This window comes from Alexandromys fortis, unplaced genomic scaffold (assembly GCF_014885135.2).
Source record: "Alexandromys fortis isolate MF-2015 unplaced genomic scaffold, M_Fortis_MF-2015_v1.1 scaffold_116, whole genome shotgun sequence".
In the NCBI taxonomy this organism is placed as follows: domain Eukaryota; kingdom Metazoa; phylum Chordata; class Mammalia; order Rodentia; family Cricetidae; genus Alexandromys; species Alexandromys fortis.
In genome coordinates, this window is record NW_026067998.1 from 2,331,268 (window position 1) to 2,339,126 (window position 7,859).

Genomic DNA, 7,859 nt, shown 5'->3' on the forward strand with positions numbered 1-7,859 from the left:
CCCCAAACATCCTACAGATATTTAAAGTTTGTTTTTGTTCTCACTCCAAAACAATGGCGATGGCCATTAAGATGGTGAGCCATTCCTTGTGACTTCTGAAGGTATGTTTCCTTGGGATTCCTGAACGCTCTTAGGTGGCCTCTCTTCTCATGACTGTTTACCACAGCCATGAGTCACTCAGACAAACTGGAAGGCAGAGAAGGACAGGTGGCCCAACCCCCTAGCCTCTGGTATTGTTCCTGTCTCCAGAACAGAAGTTATATGTGGTATTTGCATTCAGCTATCTGTATCGGAGATTGGTTGAGGCAATTGGATTGATTGATTTCCCTTCAAAATGAAACATAAAATGCTAAGTAAGCATAAATTTTGAACAAAGAGAGCCTTTGGGTATATTGAGATGTTACTTTTTTTCTTTTACATATACCTTTCATAGAAATAGCAGATAAATATATTTATTTGTTTATCTAAAATATAAAATTTAAAATATTTAGTGGAGCCCATTCTTAATACTGTGACATGGGATGCCAATGAAGGGTCTGTGAGTTATCTAGACTTATTCTAAATTAGAATGATAGAGGTTTATTAGTTTTTTTAAGGACCCCTCTAGTGGTTGGGTGAAGGTGAAGTGCCTTTCATTCACCCCCAAATTATGAGATGTAGGTGTTTTGTGGTTTGATTGTAAATGTCCCATATAGTCTGGTGTGTTTGAACTCTTAAACCCAACCTGGTGATGCTGTTTGGAAAGTGTGGTAATGAATTATTATGGAAAATATCTCTTATTCTGAGAGACGAGAACTTTTCCTGGACCTTACAGCCATTGATAATACACCTTGAAATCACTTAAAAGACTAACATCCTACTGTGTACCCAGCCAGCTTGTTTAACCTGCCTTTAAAAGAACAATCTAACAACCAACATGTCATGCCTTGGGTTTCCTGTGTAATCAGTGTTTACTACCTAAGCTGATGCATAGTTGTAATCCTAAAACATGCACTCTTCCATGCCCTTGATCCAGACAGCAATGTATGTAGAAATACTGGTGTGCGTTGATGGAAATTTGTTGAAAGCAGCAAACCAGTTTAAAGCAACCTCACCAAACAAATGTCCCGTCGTAAATGTTGGATACAACCTAGATATATGTTTATAAGTCTGTTTATAGGGATGTTTATAGTACCCTCCATTATCTCTGTCATTTGGGGTCAGTTGGAGCCAGAGACTTAATCCCTTGTCAAATGCTGTTAGAGCTCTCATGTATTCCTCCTTCCTTCCCCGTGCTGTGTTTTATGTGATGCTCAATCAACTCAAAGCAAAAGCCCCTTGTTAAGGACACACAGACATGGGTACAAACAAGGCAGCATTCGGGTGGTCACAAATTCAGACCCATGCAGAAGCGGTAAGATACACACACACACACACACACACACACACACACACACACACACAGAGAGAGAAAGAGAGAGAGAGACAGAGAGACAGAGAAAGAATTTGAATTCTCTACTTCTTTATACACAGAGTAGAGAAATCTTTACACACAGAGAGAAGTAGAGAATTCAGATCCACAAGAAGTGCTTTGATTTTCTTTTATTTATTTATTTATTTATTTATTTATTTATTTATTAAAGATTTCTGTCTCTTCCCCACCACTGCCTCCCATTTCCCTCCCCCTCCCCCAATCAAGTCCCCCTCCCATGTCAGCCCAAAGAGCCATCAGGGTTCCCTGCCCTGTGGGAAGTCCAAGGACCACCCACCTCCATCCAGGTCTCGTAAGGTAAGCATCCAAACTGCCTAGGCTCTCACAAAGCCAATACGTGCGGTAGGATCAGAAACCCATTGCCATTGTTCTTGAGTTCTCAGTAGTCCTCATTGTCCGCTATGTTCAGCAAGACCGGTTTTATCCCAGGCTTTTTCAGAATGAGACACCAATGTCTTATAATGATGACTCTGAATCTATCACTAATACACTCAAACCGACACAGAGAAATTTTTGGAACCTAGGAGTTAGACCCTTGCTGGTGGAAGTGGGTCACTGGGGGCAGGCCTAAAGGTTTGTAAGCCCAGCCCTCTTCCTGTTCCTGTACCACGCCTTTCCATCCACGAGGGGCAGTAGTATTTCCTTGACTCTTAGACGAAATAAACCTGTCCCGCCTTAACTTGCTTCTTGCTGAGTGTTCTGTGACAGAAACCAGAAAACTGTGTAATCAGTATGTTCCTATAGATTAACTAAAATTAAGGTTCCCTGTAAATTCCAGTATTTCATTCGGTCAGCTATCAAACAGGATATGGAGGACAGACAGACAGACAGACAGACACGGGATAGATTCATGATGAGCGAGTGCTTTTTACACAGTCCATGATTTTAAAGGGAGTTATTTTTGGGGATACTCACAAAACAAGCTGAACAACAGAGTTTAATTATCCGATTTATTTGCCACTTTGATATAATTAAAGTCCAGGGAGTAAGTACCTTTTGTTACTCTGGAAGTTGGTAGACTGCTTCTCCATGAACCAGAGACAAAATTATGCCATCATCCTCTGCTAAACATGTAAATATTGCATCCCCCTACTCTGTGTGTGTGTGTGTGTGTGTGTGTGTGTGTGTGTGTGTGTGTGTGTGCTCACTACTACAGATGGCCAGTGGTTCTCTCTTCTAAAGATTCTGATAAAAGAAGATGGGATTATTGTAAATATTGCATGGGGTAGGAGCATGCCAGCTGCCAGGTCTGGCACAATGGTGGCGAATGGGCTTTTGTTGGATCAGTGCTGAAGCAGCTCTTTGTCCTAGCTGAGGCTTATTCTTATTACAATTAACATGTTTCTTCACAGAAGCTGAAATATGAAAGATCGTGGTGTAAAGAAAAACACAAGAGCGGTTTTTCCAGCTCCGGCTTGTTAATTACAGCGTGACCTCGGAGAAGGCTGCGTTTAAACTGAGTCGCTCTTCTTCATCTCTCCTGGCCATATGCTCTCTCTTTTCTCTTTATTCCGGAGCCTCGGCTTCACTCTCCTCCCTTCGACACTTCTGCAGCATCTCCATCTCTACGCATATGACAGAAGAAAGTTGCCCCCGGCTTTTTCTTCACATGCCCTTGGCATTCATGCTGCAGGCTGTGAGTGAAGGTTGAAGGGCTCCTACATTTGCCGGAAACTTTCAAAAAAGGACTTCCTGATCAAACAAGTTGAACCTGTTTCATCTATGTGGAATCCATCCAAGAATTTCATAGAGACCTTAATGCCCACTAAGGGAAAGGAATCCGATAATGAAAGTTTTGATGGGCAATTCATGGGCATTACCCTTACCGAAGATTCCCTGACACCCTGGGAGATGGAGACTGTAAACACATTTCATATAGAACACAAGGCTTTCAGAGCAGTTGAGTAAACTCCACAGGTTTATACACCTGGAAATAGCAGGAGAATTTGAATACAGATGTGGTCATTCCCCAAAGCATGTGTTTGTACTAACTACCTCCCTCCTGCTCTACAAAGGCTTTCAAATTCCAATTAATATCAAGATCACTTGGTTAAAAAATGCAAATGCTCCTCTTTAGACTTAAAAATATTGATTCTGCAAAAGTAGAGAGAAGGCTTTTAAAGCTGCCTTCCTGGCAAGGAGGCTCCCTGAGGATCCTGGCTCCGAATGACCCACCAAGTCTCTGGCCTGATTTTTCTAGGTCTTCCAGCTTGTTCTAGAAGGAACTGGCAAAAAGTGAGCACGTTTGTCTTAATGTTCTTTTCCACCTCAGTGGGAAAATCATCACGCCATCACGTTAGTCTCCCCATGTCTGGATTTTACTGTTCTGAGGCATTTTATTTCTTTAGACCTAATATATAGAGTTTTGTAAAGAGAGAATGTTGCCTTTCTGGAAATTCTTCCCCTGTCTCTGCTGTGATGATCACACGGGTCTGTCATTCCTTCTGCTAAGGTGGTACATCACGTTTATTGATTTGAAAGGGCAGTGGATACAATCAGTCATATTTGGAAACTACAGAAAATCATTTGATTTGTAGAAAAACTGAATGGACACACAGGATATTGCATTAAATGGCAAAGCACGGACAGACCAACGTCATATGAGTTCACTTATGTATGAGACTATACAACTCAGAAAAGCAGCGGGTGAATTTGTGACCTCTAGAAGCTGGGGTGAAGAGCAAGCGTACAGGGAACGGGGTGCTGGTCAGTTGCCATGAAGTTAGTTAGGCAAGACATAAACAGGGATGGGTGTGGAGAAGCTGTTATAGCTGATAACAATGTATCGTCTCATTAAGAAGAGCCAGGATTTTGAGTGTTCTCAGTATTACTAATGATACATTTTTGAGGTGGATTTTGATAAAGTGTCTACTGCACTTCTTTGCTGTGTCTAATTCCAAAGTTGACTCCTTTGAGTTTTAGCAAACCTTCTAAGAAGGAAAGCTCTTTGAAACATGCAATACTCCATTCTGAGGGACTCTGGGGAGCCCTGGATATGTGAGCATCACTGGAGTCCAGCGTGAGAGTGCCCCCGCTGTACTTTATCCTTACACAAGAATAAAAGCATTGCTCTGATGCTCTGTTTATGTGTATAAATAAGCCACGTGTGTTATGGTCTGAAATACAATTTCTGTTTGAGCGATATTGTCATTATTAACTTTCAAGGATGCTGGGAATATGTGAAGGCTGCAGCATATTGAGTTAACAAGTATCTCAATAAATCCTTACAATATTCAGCATATTATAAAATTCTGGGAAGCACGGGTTCACTGAATGATCCCAGAGATCAGTTTTCTGATCCCCAGGGAGTCTAGGAAAGTCTCTCTTCTCAATCAGTACTCTAAATTGCTGCTTCCATAGAACAAAGACAATGAACCACTGCTACATACAGCCTTGTAGGTGAGTCTCACACAAAAATCGTTGTAGGAGAAAAGCTGAGTGTGAAGGAATGCCCACTCCTGATCCCGTGTATATGAAATTCTAAACCTGGCCAATCACTTAGCAGGGTTAGAAGCTGGGAAGCTGCCAAGCACAAGATGGGGCTTGTCTTCTCAAATCCCCACGTTCTGTTTTGTGGTACATTTACTGGTCACAAGAGCACATTCAGAGTCTTGCTATTAACTTGCATACTAATTAACTGATAATTGCTCTGATTGGTCCTTTCAGTGTAACCATCCAGGGATATTTTCAAAAATCCATTTGTATAAAATCTGTATATAAAACTGTATTGACAGATTTCGCAACACACTTGATAAACTTTGGCACTAAAAATAAGTGTGAAAAGAAACCTTCCAACATGGCAACCCCTGGGGAGTAGAAATATGGTTGAGTTCATTTTTATACTTTCATATACTGTCTAAATTTCATGGTATAAGTATATAGAGCCTATACGTGTGTGTCTGTGTGTGTGTGTGTGTGTGTGTGTGTGTGTGAGAGAGAGAGAGAGAGAGAGAGAGAGAGAGAGAGAGAGAGAGAGAGAGAGNTGTGTGTGTGTGTGTGTGTGTGTGTGTGTGTGAGAGAGAGAGAGAGAGAGAGAGAGAGAGAGAGAGAGAGAGAGAGAGAGAGAGCATTTCAACCTACTGAGTTACTTAGAAAGTTCTGTTTTCCAACAAATTGACTTTATAAAGGTAGACATAAGTAAAAGACCCCAAGCCAACAAATCCAGAAGCAAAAATCTGAGAATAGCAACTAAACAGTTGTCACAACCAGAATGTGACCTGGGAGTCCCGGGGCATCCCCGCTGACTTCGCCCTTCAGAAGTGGTGTTTCTCTGCCGCCTTTTATACTTGTGTTGCTACATACAAAGCAACGTTCATGGGACGAGATTTTAGCAATTGAGGGAATGACCTTTTCATGGGCTTTAACAGCAGAATACAAATGTCCAGAGGCCAAGCGATAAACAGAGTGAAAAATGAGACTTTGGTCAAAGCTCGGATATGCTGGACGTGCCTGGAAAAGCATCTTGTGGTCTTAAATACCTTTCATCCCAGTGACAATCACAAAATTGGATAGAAATGCATGCGTGTCTGCAACCAGAATGTCGAAAGCCTTCTTTTATCATTTCCCATTGAAGCTCCAGGACAGTAAAGACTTTTTAAGGAGGATGCACATTTTATGTTAAGCACCCTGAAGCTCCCAACTAAAAGAACAATGCGCTTTCTGGACAGGGAAAGAGGATGGGATCATCATGCCCCAATCTCTAACTCTTGTCCAGAGTCACTAGTTCTGGCATCATGAAGCAGCCCAGGAAAGCAGAGGGGCTTTGAGTGCAGGGAGCAAAGAGGCCATTGCTACCAAGGTGACCAGAGGTGCACTCCTTGCTTGCATTTTGGAGAGTCTAACACTTGGATTGCTGTAGCGCACCATGGCCGTCCGTGCTCTATGCGCTACCATACAGTTCGTGAACTGGGCAAGGGGCTGGAGATTGAAACACACAAAGACTCACAGACAGAGACACAGGTCATCCTTGATGCCAGAATGCCCCTCTCTATTGTGTACCAGAGCCACCTTTATAGGGATCCTTAAGTGATAGCCACGCCCCAGCCAAACCCACCAGAAACCACTCCCCTGCCACCAGGAACTCCTGAGGGTCTCCTGCTCAGAGCAGAGGAAAACAAGTTGTTTACAAGAAATTCAGGATCTAGGGGTTCACAGCTCCCAATAGATTGGTATTGGTATAAGAACAATTCTCCCCTCAAAAAATGATAATTCTTTGCTTGATATGGATTAGTCAATTATATGTATACACAGCACACACACACACACAAACACACAATGACAGGGCATCCCAGTGAGACCCTACACTCTGAAGCCAATCATGGTTCCTCCAGTTTCTATAGGTATGACGTCAAGCAGTTTGTCCATCCTGGCGGAATCTCAAGTTGTTCATCTGTAAAACTAGAGTGGCCGATTCTTTCATTCTAGGATTATTTTAATCCCTTCTCTTCTTTACTATGGGACAGTTTAAACTTCCTTGTTAGGCATCATTGAAAGAAATCAAAGGAGTTCATTTTGTCTTCTAGACTTACAGGCATTGTCTTTTATAGCCTTGTGCTCACAGTTTCTGCAGTGTTCAACCTCCCAGATAGACACGTGTCTTTCTTTTAGGTTTGCATAAACCACAGGTTGGGTTTGCATAAACCACAGGTTGAACTTAGTTTTCATTTCCTGAAATGAAATATCATATCATGAAATCTCCTTCTGGGGCTCAGTTGACGTGGTGAGCATGTCCAGACTCTAAGTCCTATAAGAGCTCTCTCAATAGAAGTTAGAGATGGGCTATTGGTTCACACCAGTGCTCAGTTAATGTTGGGTATGAGTCTTCCTCATTTGATTTGGTTGACCTAGGATGGTTGTCCTGATCAGTATAAAAATTAGAAGGAAGTATAAACAATGTAGCTTGGACAAATGTGGCAGTTTCTGGGTCAGTTGGAAATGCCCCATTGTCTGGTGCTGTGTTGTTTTGTTTGTCAGATTTAGAGGCAGGCCCTCACAGATGTCCTGGAGTTTAGTGTGTAGTTGACCTCAAACTGCTAAAGTCCACCTGCCTCTACCTCTTTCCTTCCCATCTACAGGGATTAAAGCTGTTCACTGCCATACCTGGCTTTAACTTCTTTTTTTTTTTTTTTTTTTTTTTGACAAACGAGATTTTTTTTATTGATTTTATTGAGCTATACATTTTTTCTCTGCTCCCCTACCTTCATCTCCCCTCATCTTCTACCGTCTCCCATGGTGCCCATCCTCCCAATTTACTCATTTTCTGCTTTCCATGTAGATTATATCTATGTATGTTTCTCTTAGAGTACTCTATTTTTTTTTATTTTTTATTTTATTTTTTTTAAAGTTTTTTTTTTATTGAGAATAAGAAAAAAAAGTTTCCGCCTTCTCC